Raw genomic sequence first — 19,533 nt, 5'->3', positions numbered from 1 at the left:
TGTGTAATGCCATCAAATTATTTAGTTACTTGAAAACTGTAACAGGAGAGAGAGAGAGAAAGATTGCATTTACTAATAGCTGCAATAGTCAGGGTTGGGCCAAGCTGAAGCCTGGAACCAAGAATTTTATCCATGTCTCGCTTGTGGGTGAGAGAGGCCCAAACACTTGGGCCATCATGTGCCTTCCTGGGTATTAGCAGGAATGCTGCCTCAAAAGCAGAGCAGCCAGAATTGAACTGGCACTCGGATATGGGCTGCAGGTGCTGTAAGCAGTGGCTCAACATACTATTCCATAATGCTAGTGCGAAGTCCTCAATTTAAAAGTAAAAAGAAAGAAATATTTAGGATGGCAGATTTTCTGAAGATAATGGTAATACCTTAATAATTGGTTATTACTCATAAAGGACTCAGTTTCCTTATTATTTCACCACTTTGCATAAATTAAGCTATTTTTCTTTCCTTTTATTTTTTAAGATTTATTTATTTATTTGAAAGGCGGAGGCAGAGAGAGAGCTTCCATCTGCTGGCTCATTCAATAAATGGGCAAAATGGCTAGAGCTGTGCTGATTCAAAGCCAGGAGCTTCCTCCAGGTCTCCCGTGTGGGTGCAGGGGCTCAAGGACTTGGGCCGTCTTCCATTGCTTTCCCAGGCCATAGCAGAGAGCTGGGTTGGAAGTGGAGCAGTTGGGTCTTGAACCGGCACCCATATGGGATGCTGGCACTGCAGGAAGAGGCTTTACTTGCTACCCAGTCCTCCCCCCACCCCGCAATTAAGCCATTTTTATATACACATCAGTTTTCTCCAAGTTTATAGGAATTCTTATATCTGAGCCATCACATAGAAGAGTCATCATTTAACCTAAAGCTCTACCAATTATTTGATTTTGGCTTTAATTAACATTAGCTGTCATGTTCCAAAAAGGGAAACATTGGGGAGTTTTAATCTATAGTAAAGATTTGACAATAACCTCTTATATACATGAATGAGTCTCTAGCCCAGGAAAAGAATAACTTTTATTATAACTGAGGAAAATGGTAAAAACTGTACCAAATTTATGAAAAAGATCACCAAGCTCCCAAGAAGGTAATAAAATTTCCCAGTGCTAATAGTTTTAAAGGTCATTAAGCACTTAAATGCTCAAAAATGCAGTTCTCATAATCTCCAAACCCACTTGAATTTGATAGCTCATATAAAGGAAACTGGTAGACAATATTCTTCAACGGTGTGGGCTCCACTGAGTCATAGAACAGAAAATGGTCAGAATTTCTGTGTTCAAAAGAAACATGAGAATACTTCCTGGTGACAGAGTCTCAGGTCTAATACATAGTGTATGGATGGGATTGCCAATAATATTGGAGGTAGGTTAAGGAATTTAAAATGATTAATTGCAAATGATTTGCATGACAAAGCATTCTAAATTCTGTTTTTTTTCTTTTGCTCTATATACCAAAATAGTTATTAACTTTATTATGAAAAGTATTCAGATTGCTTAACAGATTCTTTTCCTTTCAAAAAAGTGTAAAATTATACAAATATAATAATTAGTAAATCCTAAGTGAAGAAACAAGTTCATGTACTTCTTTGCTATGTGCAATTTTCATTGGTAGTATTTCAAATTAGAGGGTAGGGGAAAAACTATTCTTTAGGTCATTTATACAAGTTTTGAGAATAATCACATTTTGAAATAGGATCTGGTTCTTAGAATTCCTTTAATTTTAAATGAGTTTTTACAAATTTGGAAGAAATTTTGGGCCTGGCGCTGTGGCTCACTTGGCTAATCCTCGGCCTGCGGCTCTGGCATCCCATATGGGCACCGGTTCTAGTCCTAGTTGCTCCTCTTCCAGTCCAGTCTCTGCTGTGGCCTGGGAGGGCAGTGGAGGATGGCCCAAGTGCTTGGGCCCCTGCACCTGCATGGGAGACCAGGAGGAAGCGCCTGGCTCTTGGCTTTGGATCGATGCAGCGCCGGTCGTAGCGACTGTTTTGGGGGTGAACCAATGGAAGGAAGACCTTTCTCTCTTTCTCTCTCACTCTCTGTAACTCTACCTGTCAAATAATTAAATAAAACATCTTTAAAAAAACAAATTTGGAAGAAATTTCAATGACAGAGTTGTGGTGGGTCAATGTTTACAAAGATGACATTTTTCTGATTGTTAGAATGTCACAAGAGATATTATTTGTGTAATATTACTTCTAATCATCCTTCCTCAATGGCCACAGTTTGGATTATATAGACTTATGAAACAAAGTCATGATACTGAGAATATGAATTATTTCCTGAAGTTATGCATAAATAATGTATTCCTAAAAATAAGTGGATTTGAGAGTAAGTGTTTAAATCAGGAAGGTGACATGAAAGATAATTGGTTTTAAACAAATAAAAATACAAGAGGCTTTCTAGAAGCTTAGTTTAATTTTAGCCCCGAATAAACTGAGAAAAAATACAAATCTGAGGATTATGTAAGTGATGATCACTAAATTTTAAGATTTACTTGTAAGTTATTTATGGGAGAATTAAAATTTATTTAAATCTAACCTGCATTATGTACATTTATTATTTGTCTTTCAATAAATTACATATTATGTACTAGATGCTACTCAAGGTGCTGAACAAAGTCAGGCTTTCAGAGGTTAATTAAGGGGGAAAAAAGCATATAAGGTAACTCCATGCAGTTTTTATGTCTAGCTTCTGAAAGTTGAAATGAATAATGTTAAATTACATGTATATATGCTAGCTTGTTAAATGTTGAAATGAAAAATTCATAATCCAGAAACTGTCACAAAGGAAGAAAGTCCTATTCTATGGGCAAATACTCACATGGTTCTTGTCTTCTTGTTATTGGTACAGTAATAATGACTGTCATTTTTAATAACCCTGATGGTCATTTTTTTAAAGATGTATATTTATTTGAAAGGCAGAATTACAAAAGGCAGAGAGATCTTCCATTTGCTTGTTCATTCCCCAAATGGCTACAATGGCTGGGGCTGGGCCAATCTGAAGCCAGGAGCTTCCTCCTGATCTCCCATGTGGATTCAGGGGCCATATTCTGCTGCCAGCACTGCAGGTGGCAGCTTTACCCACTATGCCACAATGCTAGCCTCCCTGATGGGCTCTAATTGATGAACTATTATGGATTACATTAAACACGTTCAAGACATATGGGTTAGGTAAAATATTTTAGAGATATAGCAACGTTTGTATATACTAAAACTCTAGCAAACTTTGTGTCCTATTTCCTAATAGGATAGATCTGGTTTTTAATGGGCCTTTCCCTATCTGGCTGTATTTCTAGTTGCCTTTGTTAAAACATAGTTTAAAATGATCATACATGCTACTTCTGCTTGTCTGTGAGTGAATTTTTAAAAAAAGGATCTTTGGTAGAATTTAGTCTGAAAATCAATTTCATTATAATGCAACATTCCATGTTATTATGGAGTAGGCAATTCTCATGTCTGTGTAACTACTTCAGTGAATATCATTAATTTTCATGAGGAATATTGAGATTATATGACAGAAGTTGGTTTAGATGAGTTAATAAAAGCAGTGAAGTATCATAAAGAAATCTGATACAAGGTATGGTTACAGAAAGAAAAGCGTATGTAGGAAGATGATTTTGCAATGCAGTCATGGAAATACACATTGAGAAAATAACATTAGTATAGAAATGTGGATAAAGTGAGGAAGTAGGACATGAGGAGATTAGTAAAGCAACTCAAGATACAGAAACAAGCAAGTCTGTCTCTAAGATGGGAGCAATGCATGTGAAATTCAAGAAACATTGTCAAAACCAGAATATGCAATGTGAAGAAACAGGGGTCAAATCATAAAGAATCTTGGTGGCCAGTAAGTTTGCATTCATTCTATGTAAACAGCAGGCCAATGCAGGATTTTGAGCAGGGAAGTGTACTTATCTACCTTTTACACAGAAAGTGTCACTCTGGCAGTTGTGTGTGGAAGAGATTTTGAGTACAGTGAGATGGTAATGTATTTCAGTAGCAAAGGCAATAGATTATGAAGGCATCACATAATGGGATAATGGAAGTAATAAAATGTATCTTTGGGAATCCATATTTATACAGAGACAACTGGCCTTGTTATTGGATTAATGTAGGATGTGAAAAAAATGATAGATACTTGGAATATTTTTATAGCAATGGAGACAAAAAGAAATAATTTTAGGGTAAATATTTATAGGTCAAGCAAGCCATTAGCATTATATATAGAAAGTTATGAGGCTGGTGCTGTGGTGTGGCTGGTAGGGCCGCTTCCTGTAGTGCCAGAATCCCATGTGGGTGCTGGTTCAAGTCCCAGCTGCTCTGTTTGCAATCTAGCTCTCTGCTATGACCTGGGAAAGCAATGAAAAATGGCCCAACTCCTTGGACCCCTGCGCCCACCTGGGAGACCTGGAAGAAGCTCCTCGCTCCAGATTGGCGCAGCACCAGCCAAAGTGGCCAGTTAGGGAGTGAACCAGTGGATGGAAGATTCTCTCTGCATAACTCTTTCAAATAAATAAATATTTAAAAAGTGACAATATATGCAAATATGAAGAATTATCCTTGTGTCAGTAGATTAAGTGGTTTCCATTGACATTTCTATAAAAAATAGGGAAAGTAAATAAAAAGGATGCAATGGATTTTAAAGATTCATAGGTAAGTCAATTAAAAAAAAGTCATACAGTGAGGAACTATGGCCCATGATCTTGGAGAGAAGAGAAAAATTGTTGTTGTTTTATTTGACAGTTAGACAGTGAGAGAGAGAGAGAGACAGAAAGATCTTCCTTCCATTGGTTCACCCCTCCAAATGGCCGCTCTGGCCGGAACTATGCCGATCCGAAGCCAGGAGACAGGTGCTTCCTCCAGATCTCCCACACGGGTGCGGGTGCCCAAGCACTTGGGCCGTCCTCCACTACCTTCCCGGGCCACAGCAGAGAGCTAGACTGGAAGAGGAGCAACTGGGACTAGAACCTGGCGCCCATATGCGATGTAGGCGGAGGATTAACCAAGTGAGCCATGGTGCCGGCCAAGATTGTTCTTTAAACTTAGTCTTTTATGTGCAGTTTTTAGGCTTTTAGCAAAACTGAGAAGCACATAGATATCTTGTAAATTACCTGCCCTCACATATGCATAATTGCCCATTATGATCATTCTCGATCATAGTGGTGCATTTGTTACTACTGAGGTACCCACATTATGCATCTTCACCTAGAGTCCATAGTTTCCATTAAGGTTTACCACTGGTGTTGTATATTCTTTGGGTTTGGACCATGGCTATATCCATCTTTGTAGTTTCCTACAGAACTGTTTCACTGCTCTAGAATCATTTGTTCTTGTTTTAATCCCTGTCTTATACTTCCCTAAACCTCTAGCAACCACTCATTTTGTAAATGTCTGTACTGTTTTGCCTTTTGCCGCATTTCATATAGCTGTAATCATATATATAATACATATACACTACTAAAATGTACTTAAGTTTCCGTTTGACTTTTCCTGGCTCATTTCTTTTTACACTGAATAATCTTTCATTGTCTAAATGTAGCACAGTCTGTCCATTCACCTACTGAAGGGCCTATTGGTTGTTTCCAAGCTTTGGCAATTATGAATAAAGTTGCTATAAACACCCATATACATGTTTTTGTATGGATTCAAATTTTCAGCTCCTTTTTTGATATGAAGCTCACACTGTGCTGCTATCTCATTGTTTAATTTTGCATTTCCCTGATGATGTAAGACTTAGAACATCTTTTCATCTGCTTGTTTGCCACTTGGATATTGTCTTTCGCACATGTTTAAAGCATATCGTTTTCTTAATGTCTTTTGGGTAACAGTCTTCAGACAGGTCTTCTACAAATAAAATCTCCTGGTCTATGGCTTATCTTTTCATTCTCTTGAAATGGTCTTTCACAGGGCCAATCCATTTAAATTTTAGTGATGATTGGGTCATCATGTATTTCCTTTGTAGATTACATCTTTTGTGTTTTATCAAACAATAAATTTCTATATCAAAGTCAGGTAGGACTTCTAAGGTGTTATCTCCTAGATAATTTCCATTTGAGTTAATTTTATTGAAATTTAAAGTCTGTGTCCAGCTTTGGTTTTTTGCACATTGATTACCACTTGTTCTACATACCATTGTTGAAAAGATTATTTCTACACTTTTTTATTATTTTACAAATACCACTCTCTTGAATATTGTGACTTTGTATTAAAGTAAAATAGTGTCAGTTAATATTTTATGGCTGTTCTAGATATTTTGGCTCTCAATATAAACTTTGCTGTCATTTGATATACGAAAAATACCTTAAATTTTGATTACAATTGCATTGAATCCATAGGCAAAACTGGTAATAACTGATACCTTGACAACATCGAATTGTCCTAGAAATAAAAGAGTACCTCATTTCTTTAGTTCTACATTTTACATTTATTGTAGTTCAATATTTCCCTCATATAGTTCTCCCATGTAATTTATTAATTAACACTTAAGTATTACAATATTCCTTAGCTTCTTCATGTAATTGGTTATCTTCATTTATATCCAAGTGTTGAACCAGGTTTGCATACCAGAGATGAATGTTAGTCGTGGTATGTAATACTACTTAGAAATTTATGGATTTATTCCCTAACATTCTGTTGAAGACTTTGGATCTACAAATAGTTCATAAGAGACATTTGTGATTTTCTAGTTTGAGTATTAAGGTAACACAGACCTCGAAGAATGAGTCAGAACATACTTTTATTTCTGTTCTTTTTAAAAGGAATTACCGAAACATGTTATATAATTTCTTAATTTTGGGGAGAAATAATCAATGAAACCATCGGGTCTAGTGATGGAGGGCTATTAATTGTTTAGGTCTGTATGTAGTACATAAGTTATTCAGATTATCTGTTCCAAGTGTGAAATTTGTGGGCATAGGATTGATCAGTGTTTCTTTTCATTATCCTTCTGATATATAAGTGATGTCTGTTCTTTAATTTCTAGATATTAAAAATGTGTGTCACCTCTTGTCTTATTTAGCATAGCTAAAGGATTATGGATTTTATTGATCTTTTCAAAGAACCAGCTTTTTTTTAACTTTTATTTAATGAATATAAATTTCCAAAGTACAGCTTATGGATTACAATGGCTTCCCCCCCTTAACGTCCCTCCCACCCGCAACCCTCCCCTTTCCCACTCCCTCTCCCCTTCCATTCACATCAAGATTCATTTTCAATTCTCTTTATATACAGAAGATCAGTTTAGCATACATTAAGTAAAGATTTTAACAGTTTGCTCCCACACAGAAACATAAAGTGAAAAATACTGTTTGAGTACTAGTTATAGCATTAAATCTCAATGTACAGCACACTAAGGACAGAGATCCTACATGAGGAGTAAGTGCACAGTGACTCCTGTTGTTGACTTAACAAATTGACACTCTTGTTTATGGCCTCAGTAATCACCCTAGGCTCTTGTCATGAGCTGCCAAGGCTATGGAAGCCCCCTGAGTTCACTGACTCTGATCATATTTAGACAAGGCCATGGTCAAAGTGGAAGTTCTCTCCTCCCTTCAGAGAAAGGTACCTCCTTCTTTGATGACCCGAAGAACCAGCTTTTGGTGACTCCTCTTCATTTTCTGCTTTTAATTCATTTTTTAACTCTCCCCTATTTATGTATTTTCTTATTTTAGATTTAATTTGTTGTTCTTGGTTCCCACGGTGAAAATTATTATTTGTTAATTCTTCTTTCTTAACCTATAAATTTCTCTTTACTGATTTTGCGCATCACATAGTGTGTTTGCATTTTCACTTAGTTCAAAATGTTCTCCTCTTGTTTTATGTAATTTGAATGTTCCCTGTGAGCTTGAAACTAATGTATATCCCTATTCATTTTATGCCCAATGGATATGTCCTTTTTGGTAGAGGAATTTGAAATCTCTATCTATACTAGAGTTTGCTTTGTCTGAAATTTATACTGCTGCTTCCTTTTGTTCTACCCTAATAATCTCTGCCTTTAGTGTAATTAGACCATTGATGCGCAAAGGGATTCTTGATATACCTGGATTAATAGTTACCACATTTTATATGAGTCTATTTTCTCTTCTTTATTTATATATTGGTCATACTTCTTATAAAACTTTAATGGTTCTTACATAATACAGTACTATTCATGCCTAATTTAAAAGAATACTGTATCATTTCATGTGTAGTATTTAATCCTTAGTTCTCCCTCCCATCTCTTCTGTTATTACTGTTAACAATGTTACTTCTGTCTAAACATACCTAACAAATATATAGCTAAGATGTACATAAAGAAATTCATTGTTGCTAGTATTTTGAAAGAACTTTTATTTCTTCTTTGGTTTTCCTCCCTTCTTTATTTTCACCTGTTTTCTGAACTATATTATTTTTTTTTCTATCTTCTCTCTAAATCATTTAACATTTCTTGAAAGACAGGTCTGCTAGTAACAAATTCCTTCAGTTTTTGTTTAAGGAAGTTTTGATTTATCTTTCATATGTTTAGAATAATTTCATGGTACAGAATTCTAGGTTAGTGGTTTTTATGTTCTAAAGATTGCAATTATTTCACTCCACTCTCTTCTTACACATGTGCTTACTGAATTTGTAAGCCATGTGTTGTCAAGTATTGTCTTAGAATATCAAAAATATAATTAAAAGGACCGGCTCTGCCTGTGATGAGAGCTGTCTGCTAAAATGCCTGGGAAAGCAGTAAAATATGGCCCAAGTGTTTGGGCCCCTCAACTCATGTGGGAGACCTGGAAGAAGCCCTGGTCATTGCAGCCAATTGAAGAGTGAGCCTGCGGGTGGAAAATCTATCAAAAAAAAAAGTTATTGTCCCCAAAATCAATAAACAACAACAAAGAAGTTTGCAAAAGTAGAGTGTTTTAACTAACTTATAATGTTCTCTCTCGTTTTTCTAGGTTTTTATTCATTCTGTAAGTATGTATGTTTTATAATCTTACTGTGTTAGTGACTGAGGCGCTATAGAAATCAAAGGGTGTTGGTTCCTTTATGTTGTATTTCCCATTATAGCTACTATGAAAGGCACATTTACAGTTGCTTCTCTCCATATATAGGATTAACCAAAGAGTGAATGACAAGGATGTTTTCAATAAAGTATTATACATAAGCAGCAAGATACCTTTTTAATAGTCTCTTTTTTTTTTTTTTTTTTTGACAGGCAGAGTGGACAGTGAGAAAGACAGAAAGAAAGGTCTTCCTTTGCCATTGGTTCACCCTCCAATGGCCGCTGCGGCCAGCGCACCACGCTGATCCAGTGGCAGGAGCCAGGTACTTATCCTGGTCTCCCATGGGGTGAGGACCCAAGCACTTGGGCCATCCTCCACTGCACTCCCGGGCCACAGCAGAGAGCTGGCCTGGAAGAGGGGCAACTGGGACAGAATCTGGTGCCCCGACTGGGACTAGAACCCGGTGTGCCGGCGCTGCAAGGCGGAGGATTAGCCTAGTGAGCCACGGCGCCGGCCTTTAATAGTCTTTATACAAATACATTTGAATAGTGATATGTGCATCTTTTTTTCTTAAATTTTTACCTTGAAAAGTTAGATCATGTATTATCTGATTTATAACTAAAGCGTTCTAATACAATGTTAATTTCAATGAACTACTTATTTCATGTTTCCACCTTAGGGTTATAGTTTCAACAATTAGTAATTATTTTGTGCATTCACTGCATGGAATGATTTCATTTTTTTTTCTTAACACAGCGAAGAAAACTAACAAGGCTAAATACTCCCCCTCTATTAAATGGAATTTAGAGAGAAAAAAAGACTGTCTTCTGTTCTATAGAAACCTGCGCACGAGTAAGTGAAAGCATTTTCCATGATTTAAAAAAAAAAATCTTTAAAGAGATAAAACTATTTGGTTCCGGAGGAACTGAAACAAATGCCTTGTTTTGAAAACATATTTAAAAGGGATAAGTGAATTTTTATCAACTTATGGATATTCTGTTTACTCTGCTGAAATAAGTAACATATCTTTTTAGTTTATCTCAAAAGGTTCCTTTGTTTTAAATCCCAATGTGCATTTAAAGCAGTACTTTACTGAAACTAACAAAACAGAAAAGGAGCCACCCATAAAACTGCATTGAAAGTACCATGCAAATAGAGAATGTATTATAGTGAGTCATTCAGACACAACATAGGTTATATTAAACCATTGTAATAGTCAACTTTCAAATGTTTATAAATAAAAATTACTATGGGATGAAAACTGACAATCAGGAATAGAAGATAATCTTTCCTTTGGAGATGCTTTTTCTAGACAATGTTATATGTTAGGTTTTAGTTTGCAAGTCAAATTGCATTTTCCTTACTGACATTCTTTTATTACTATGTAACACTTTCAGGGTCAATACTCAAAGACTGAAGTTGGAGACTTTCTGTTATATTTCTTCAGCACAGAATTTCATATCAATCTCTCAGGGAACTTTTCCTAAGAAATGGAACACATTACGGTTGTGATGGGGACAGGTTCATGGCAGTCCATTTCTTTATTTGATAATAAGCCAAAATGATCATTTCTTTAACTACTGAAATTTGTATAGCTGCATGAATGTATTTCCCAGATGTCCCTGTCAAATGTAATTCCATTTCCCTGTTGGCCATCTCTATGAACATGTGTCCTGATCACTGGATTTCTACCACCCAGGCAATGTTTCTGCTTCTCAGCCACAATATTGGATGATATTATTGTTCTAAATGCCGAGCTGGATTTTCCCAAGGCCTGTGTTAAAGAGGTATCTTTGGAAACTAGTTTCGGTTTTAAGTTTTAGAACACTAAATATTGCTCAAATTAAATGCAAGAAAGGAGACTATCATTGTTTTAAGATTTCAGTTAATTCAGTTCTCAAAACAGTTCTTGGAAGCAGACACAATTATCTTCTTGTAAAGACAAGTAAAAATTAGTTATTTACAAGTACACTGTCATGGAAATAGCATTCAAATCCAGAACCCTATCATTCTAGCTTTCTTGCTAGTGTTAAATACTAACTGCAAGAAGCAGTGGCTACATAAAATTCCCACTGGTTTATTAAAATAATTTTTCTTGTGAGATATATCTGCAGCTACACGTCAAAGCAGATTTCAAATGACCTATTTGCAATCAAAAATTGGCTGGTGGTTATCTGTTTATTCCACAAATTGAATACAATGGTTCCATTTTCAACAGATTCTTATTTTTATCTTTCCTCTTATTGATACTAGCCATTCTGCCAGTTGAATGGTAATTGCCAATCTACTTCTAGGAGTTCAGATAACTGTTTCTGAAAATTAGACTTAGGGATGAAAGCTGAGAGATTTTCAAATTGAATCACAAAGTTCACTGGAATGCGTATACAACCTATTATACACCGAATTATTTACCTTTCTCTGTTGCCCCAAATTCCTATGTGGAAACCCTACCCTCCAATACCTCAAAACAAGATTGCATTTGGACTGAGTCTTTTGAAAGATTTTTAAACTAAAAATTAAGTTATCGGAGTGGATCCTAATCCAACATACTGGTGTCTTTATAAGATGAAATGCATATGCACATACATATTTTTTTCTCAGAGGGCACAGACAAGCACAAAAGGAAGTCCATGTGAACACACAGAAGCAGCCAGCCATCTCACCTGCAAACCAAGCACAGTGCTCTCAGAAGAAACCAGGTCCGCTGACACCTTAATCTTTGACATCTACCTTCTAGAATTTTGAAAAAAAAAATTAATCCACTTGGTCTATGGTACTTGGTTGTCTTTGTTTTGGGAGCCCCACTTAACCCACATACTGTCTTATTTGACACTCTGGGATATGAGTTTTTCTGGCTCACATCTTGAAGTAGTCCCACTTGGGAATCCTGTATTAACTATATAACCAAGCCATACTATGATGTGGGAAAAGCAGGTTAGCAGGTTAAGCCTCTGCCTGTGCTGGCAGCATCCCATATGGGCACTGATTGAGTCCTGGCTACTCCACTTCCAATCCAGCTCCCTGCTACTGGTCTGGGAAAGCAGTCAAAGATGGCTCAAGTGCTTGGGCCCGTGCATGCTTGTGGGAGACCTGGAAGAAGCTCCTGACTTCAGCCTGGCCCAGCCCTGGCTGTTGTAGCCATTTAGGGAGTGAACCAGTGGACGGGAAAATCTCTCTCTCTCCAATAAATAAATAATTATTAAATAAAAAACAAACAACAGACACCTATACCTCATATCAGAGTGCCTGCTAAGTTCCTGATTCTAGCTTTCTGCTAATGCACACCCTAGGAGGCAGCAGATGATGGTTTAAAGATCTCTACCATCCATCTAAGAGACATGGACTGAATTCCTGACACTCAGGTTTGGCCTGGCCCACCCATGGCTTTTGTGGGTATATGCACGTGACACACACACTCTTATCTCTGTAAATATTTTTCAAAGAAAAACAAAAGTTTATGTTGGTACAAAACATTTGAAATCTTCAAAAATTTCCTGGTAAAAGAATATTATCATGATTTCAGAAATTTTTGCCGCCGGCGCCGCGGCTCAGTAGGCTAATCCTCCACCTTGCGGCGCCAGCACACCAGGTTCTAGTCCCAGTCGGGGCGCCGGATTCTGTCCTGGTTGCCCCCCTTCCAGGCCAGCTCTGTGCTGTGGCCAGGGAGTGCAGTGGAGGATGGCCCAAGTGCTTGGGCCCTGCAGCAACATGGGAGACCAGGAGAAGCACCTGGCTCCTGGCTTCGGATCAGTGCAATGCGCTGGCCGCGGCGGCCATTGGAGGGTGAACCAACGGCAACAGGAAGACCTTTCTCTCTGTCTCTCTCTCTCACTGTCTACTCTGCCTGTCAAAAAAATTTTTTTGCAACAACATAAACATCTTTTAATTCCCATTTCCTTGAACTTTTTGAAGTACTTTCATAGGTATGCAAACAGATATATGGGCTACAAGCAATGGAAGCAGGTTTGCTTTAGACTGGAAATGGTACTACGTGAAAATATCAGATACACGCTATTATATTTGCCATTTATACATTGAAAATAAATGCACAGAAGTGAGCAATGTGGGCCCAACCTGTGTGCAGCTGGTTAAAGCCACCACTTGTCACACTGGCATTCCATATAACAGTGCCGGTTCAAATTTCGGCTGCTCTGATTTCTTGACCTGAGTGCTTGTGCCCCTATCACCCATGTAGAAGACTGATATAGAGGGCCAGGGTCCTGCCTGTTCCAGATCTAGCTGTTGGAGTCATCTGGGGAGTGAGCCAGTGCATAGAAGATCTTTGTCACTCTGCCTTTCAAATAAGTAAATAATAAAAAAATGTCAAATGGTGATGGATTCCTTAAGCACATATGAGGAATTAGCTCAAAGCAAGTCTCATATGATTGTGTTCCTTAAAGAAGCTATCTGTAGAATATGATTTAAAATGAGTCTAGAAGGAAAAGCTATGTATACATTCCACTTTGCTTGGGACAATCTACCTTTTTCCTTTTGTCCCTTAGTAAGTACAGGTTGGACTATATAAAATTGTCAATATTTGACCATTTTGTCCTAAATATGGCAAGCTCATGTAGTTCCCAGTGTTAGTAGTCTATTCTTTCCTCTCTAGAGTTTCTGAGTTTGATGATAAATTACATACATGGTCACTCTAAGCTAACAGTTGTGTTATCCTTTTTCCCAAGGGTTTCATGTGAAGATTTTCTTATTTCTAAAAACATCACATTCTTGTTTCCAGTTAGAAAGAAACATTTTGCTTGTTGAAACACACAGACCTAATTTCAAGAATGTATATAAGAGACCTGCAATTTGTAAATATTTTTAATTATTTTGCATTTATATGGAAATTAATGCAGATATTTTAGGTGAAAAGATAAATTTTACTGCCTCCATAGTAGAAACTGATCATATTTCTGCAAAAGGGAAGCATAAAATTTTATTCTCCCACTTACTACATGATAGACCTGCTCCAAACTAAATTCTGTAGATACTGGAACTTCTCCTAGGGCCACAACACAGACGAGTAGTAATTAATTTTGTCAGATGGCTAGAAGCCGAAACCAATTATATAGCAATGCAGACATGTACTATCTTTCATAAAGAGAATGGAAGCTTACTTAATAAAGTAAGTGAAATCATTTTTATAACTATGATAAATAACTATTATTGCTAGATAGTATTTTTACCCTATTTACTCTTTATGGTTTAAAATAATCAATAATCTAAACTACAGTGCCTGAAATTGAATTAACGAGTCTCAATAAAAACCAAATCTATCTCTTACTTCTGTTTCTATCATTACCTTTTTACTTATCTTTCTTTTTAACCTTTGTCTTTTTCTGTCCTTTATCTATCCTCAAATACACCAAACCAAACAGGGAACTGCATTTGAGTTAAGGTTAATGCCAACATTTCTCTGCTTAACTAGCATTAATTGGTTTTCCAGGGCAGTTTTGCCTTACTTACTAACTAATGATTGTGCTGCTGAAAGGTGAAGAATGGTGAGAGGTTCATTGCCAATTCTGTAGCACAAGAAAAATTGACAGACACAAAGCTGCAGCAATCCACTGCTGTGTGTACGTGGGGGTGTGCTTTAATTGCATATTTTTAAGCCTTAACTTATCTTTTATTAGAGGTTATGCTGAATATCCCTTTATTCCTATCTTATCTCTTCAAATATTACTGTCAGTGGACTGACTAAATTCTTTTGATTAGACTTTATTGACTTGCGATATGAAATTATTCTTTATAACACATTATAAATGCTAAACACAGAAATGACCTCATCATTCCTTAGCCACCCAAATAGAATTTGATTTTTTCCTCTTTCTCTCTCATTCTCTCACACATAGACATACTGAAAGTTAATTAAAGCTTATATATTCTAAAGAGCGACAGAGAGATGGATCTTCCATCTGCTGGTTCAATCCCCAAATGGCTACAACAGGCAGGAATGTGCCAGGCTGGAGCCAGGAACTCCATCCCTGTCTTCCACTTGGGCAGCTGGGGCCCAACTACTTGGACCATCTTCCTCTGCTTTCCTAGGCACAGCACTAGGGAACTGAATTTGAAGTACAGAAGCCGGCATACCAACATGGTATGCTGGTGCTGGCTTGACTCACCGCTCCACAATGCCGGCTCCACAGTTTTTAAATCTTGAATGAGAATGTTTTCTAAAGGGTCAGGATTAGACTTTGAGTGACATAACTGGGCAATAAAATTTATTAGTGTTTTTACTGGCAGATGATATTCTATCGTCCTAAAACAAAGCTGAAATTGGAACCCACCCTTAAGTAATGAAGTTACTAGTTCATATAAAATCCACAGGGAATTGAAGTCTAATTCATTTCACAATTACTATTTCGTATAGACTGTTCCACAATGATATGCAAAACTGAATGCATGGTTTTATTTAGAAAAATGTTGGGCCACTGTAGTGCAAAGAGAAGCAAGGTATCATTATTTTCGCCCTCAATCTATCATTTGATCTTCATATATAGTCTCATACTTTCAACAGGCTTCTCCATCTTCAAAATAAGGTTAACCACACTGCACTCATGTTGCTCAGTGCCCTTAAAGCCCACTGAGATAATTTCTAATGTTTCCTTTCCATCTTTGAGTAACTCACCCATTCGTTCAATATCCAATCTTGATGGAATGTGCCCTTCGATCCCTTTTGGTGGGGTTAAGAGATGCAGTGAAGAAAAGAGAGTTCCTCCATGCTGGGAGCTCAGTCTCCTCATAGATACCATCATGTCACAAAACAATTAGAACTGCATGAAATACACACACAGACACATATGGGGAGAATACAATTGCTTGTATGTTAGTGTGTGATGATTAAGGACACAAATTTTAAAGGCAAACAGTGACAGATATGAGTTCAGACTCCCCTCCCCCATGATGAATTTGATCTCATCCCCAAATGTCTCTGATTCTCCATTTCCTGTTTTTAAAATGAAAATAATGTCTGTCTAGCCATATCGTTTTAATGATTAGAGAAAATGCAAGAAAGCACCTGGAATTTAACAGATACTAAGAAACAGATGCTAGATGCTTCAGATTACTCTGAGGTCTAGTCTGCTGTGTCAGTGAGCAGTTTTGAGTTTTCCTTGTATTTGTTAGAAATCTCTTAAATGTATTTAAGCTGCAGAGTAACAGGGTCAGAATGACACTTGGAAAGATTAGTCTGGCAACAGTGAACAAGAGAGATGGGAGGGGGAAGAACCTGACGATCAGAGACAAGTTAAGAGACTATTGAAATAGTTCAGGCATGAAATTAAAAGGACTGAAAATAGAGGATTGAAGACATCCCAAGTGATTAGACTGACAAAATGGAAAAGATTCTGCAAAGGAGATAAATGGCACCACTACTTCAGAAGAATGGGCACAGGTACCCTTCAGGGACAGAGGAACTAGTATTGTTTTAGCCCTCACATTTGCTCCTATTAAATTAGACATTTTAAGTAAGTTAAATGGTTCAACAATTCCATGAGGCATGCACTATTTCCTGACATTTTTATTTATTTAAAGGCAAGCACTTGAATCATCCGTGGCTGCTTCCCAGGGTGCATGTTTTCAGTAAGCATTGAGAGTAAAGCCAGGACTCAAACCCAGACAGTCCAATATGAGAAGTGGGTTTTCCAAACAGCATCTTAACTCCTGCACCAAATACTTAACCATTGTTTCATTTTTCAGAGAAAGAACCATTGAAGGTTTAATTAACTTGACCCAGAATGTACAGACAGAAAACGCTTGACCAAGGGGACTGGCATTTGGTAGAGTGGTTTGGCACAGTTGCATCACATATGAGAGTGTCTGGGTGCCATTCTGGCTTCCTGACGATGCACACCCTGGGTGACAACAGGTGAAGGCTCAAGTAGTCCCTGACACCCAACTGAGAGACCAGGATTGGGTTCCTGGCTCCTTGCTGCAGTAGTTGTGGGCTTCTGGGGAGTGAGCAGAATATGAAGATCTGACTTCCTCTTTTTCAAATAAAATGAAAATAAATACACAAATAAAATTTTAAATTGATTTACTTGAACAAATTCATGACTCACCTGTGGGCCTAATTCATGACAAGTCCCAAAAAATTTTATTCCATTCACAAAGGAGTTTTCATACAAAGTAATTTACTTGCAGCAAAGAAAGAAACTATGGGGAATAATATCCAAAGATGTTTTTCCACGAACAGGAGAAACGTCTATCTTTTATTTTAGGGACAAATGAATCAGAGAAAAGTTATTGTCAGCACATATAGGGGTGAGCACAATTTCGTACAGGAATATGCTCCAACACAGGATGCATTTAAGGCAATAATGCTTAAGCTCCTTCTGGGATGGAGATTTTACAATTAAACAAATGGTGACCCTTGGATACTTTCTGACCCATCTGCTCAGGTGTTGCTCTTGCAGCAGGGCCTAGACCAGTCCAAGGTGCCTGGTGACAGCAACTCTCCCTTGAATGTAACTGAAAGCCTGAACCACAACTTCGAAGAACATCAGGAGCTTTTAGGGTCTTGTATTTGAAGTGACTCACACTTAAGACTTTTGAGTTGCTCAGGACCTTAGCTGGTGACGACTTAAATTGTAGACTTCTGCTGCTAAAAATTATGACCCACCCATTATTACACCAACTTGCCTTAAGGAGCAATCTGGACTTCGTGTTGGGAGGCAATTGTGAGCAAAGGTGATAATAGAAATACAGCATCAGAGAAGGTACTGAGGATGCAAAACACAATAGTTCACATGCTCTGCACCACTCTACTCCACTACCTAAAAGAGAAAACCACACAGCTCAGCTAGCAGCAGGTTCCCCATTCCCTACTCACCCTCACTGTCCTTCACCATACATATCAGGTGCCCTGGCCTACTTTCTCACTTCACCCTAAGCTATTTGATAAATATATGGAAGGGGCTTCATAAACACATTCCTTAGAAATGCAAATTAATTAAGATTCCTCTCAATTCTCATTCATTTTTAAGTTATATGATGTTTATATATATTGATGACTTGGTCTCAGGCACTAATTAGCATCAAAATCCTTGAAGATTTTTTTGTGTTTTTGTACAATTGAATGTTCGGTGCATTTCATTATTTATTGATTTTTTTGTTTTATTCCATAGATTTTAAGCTGTGCTTTGGTATGAAAATGCAATTTTTTTGTGAAATTCTTTGTGGTATAGCAGGTTAAACTATGCATTGTGACTCCAGCATCCTCTATGTGTACCAGTTCCTGTCTTGGCTGCTAGCACTTCCAATTCAGCTCCCTGCTAATGTGCTTGAGAAAGCAGAAGTAGTTAGGTTCCTGCCACCCATGTGGGAGATATGGATGGAGCCCTGGGCTCCTGGCTTCAACCTTGCCTAGCCCCTACTGTTGCAGACATTTAGGGACAGAACTAGCAGATGCAAGATTCTCTGTCTCTCCCTCTTTTTGTGTAACTCTGCCTTCAAAAAATAAATGCACCTTTTTAAAAAATATTTAAAATGTTAGTATCTTGAAACTTTAAGTCATCCAAATCAAAACCGGCTGAACTACATTCATCTTTGACTACAAAACAAAGGCCAAACATCTCAATTTCCTACTTCAATCACTTTCTAACTCACCCTGTCCTCTGAAAGTTTTAGTGAAATGGAGCTGTTTGGTGCAAGGTATATGAAGAAAGAATTATAAATAACAAATAAGAGAACCTGTAAACTATAATGAGAAAATAGCAAAGGTTACATATAAAATACCTAACATTTAATGGAACAGTAAAATTGACTTATCTATAGAATATTAATCACCAGCACAATATCACTTCTGTTTGCTTGACATTTATATAATTCTCTCAACTGCTGTTTTGAAAAAAATTACTTAGAGACATTGGATGTTTTACCAGGCCAAGAAGAGAATAAAGCACTGCTATTACTTCCATTTGATGCTTCATGTTAGATACCTAAAGAAAACTCTGATGAAACTGTTTTAAAGGATAGCCTAAATAAACAACTTACTAAATTAGCAGTTCACAAAATGACATCAGACTGATTGTGTTACCAAAGATGGATGATCAGAGGTTCTTGTCTTAGACATAAGACAGAATAACAGTACGCATGCTAGCCAAGTTCAGTGAAAGTGTACATGTGCCAGATCAAGCAGGCATCTCAGGGAAGAACTGAGAACCCACTCTGTTATCAGTGTGGGGTATTTATAGATATGGATATGGGCCCTCCATTTCTCCTCCCTCCTCTGATTCTGAGATATTGCTGGTTGGAGATATTCCTGGGTTTGGAAATTCCTCCCTGAACTACATCAGTACACTGTCATTGGACCTAGTGTCTCCTTTGGTACAGGGTGGCAAGTTTCCCCTAAGCTGCCTCCGGGAGACAGCTGGGACCCACCTAACAAGGTTGTCAAAGGCAAGACTTCTGATGTGCTAATACTGGATACTGGTCTGCTCCAAAGGGTGCTTTTATATTTCTTCCCCTCATTCAACCACACAAAAATTCCCATTTTTGTTCTTTTACCTGACTCACACATATAGGCTAATGCCTTCCTTGTTGCTATCTAACAACTGGGCCAACAGGAAGTCGT

General features: G+C 37.5%; 1 long non-coding RNA gene across 2 annotated transcripts in view; it reads left to right on the top strand.

Moving 5' to 3' along the window:
- Window positions 1-9,816, top strand: part of LOC149126261 (uncharacterized) — a 157,398-nt gene extending 147,582 nt beyond the window's left edge. For both annotated transcript variants that reach the window (XR_016235789.1, XR_016235787.1), the window contains exons 5-6: window positions 8,916-8,930; window positions 9,720-9,816. This is a non-coding gene — a long non-coding RNA (uncharacterized LOC149126261). The remainder of the gene's footprint in view (window positions 1-8,915; window positions 8,931-9,719) is intronic.
- Window positions 9,817-19,533: the final 9,717 nt, after the last annotated feature.

This window comes from Oryctolagus cuniculus, chromosome 6, assembly GCF_051225735.1.
Source record: "Oryctolagus cuniculus isolate XC-2025 breed Fujian yellow rabbit chromosome 6, ASM5122573v1, whole genome shotgun sequence".
NCBI classification, from domain to species: domain Eukaryota; kingdom Metazoa; phylum Chordata; class Mammalia; order Lagomorpha; family Leporidae; genus Oryctolagus; species Oryctolagus cuniculus.
This window is presented reverse-complemented; position numbering and strand designations above follow the sequence as displayed.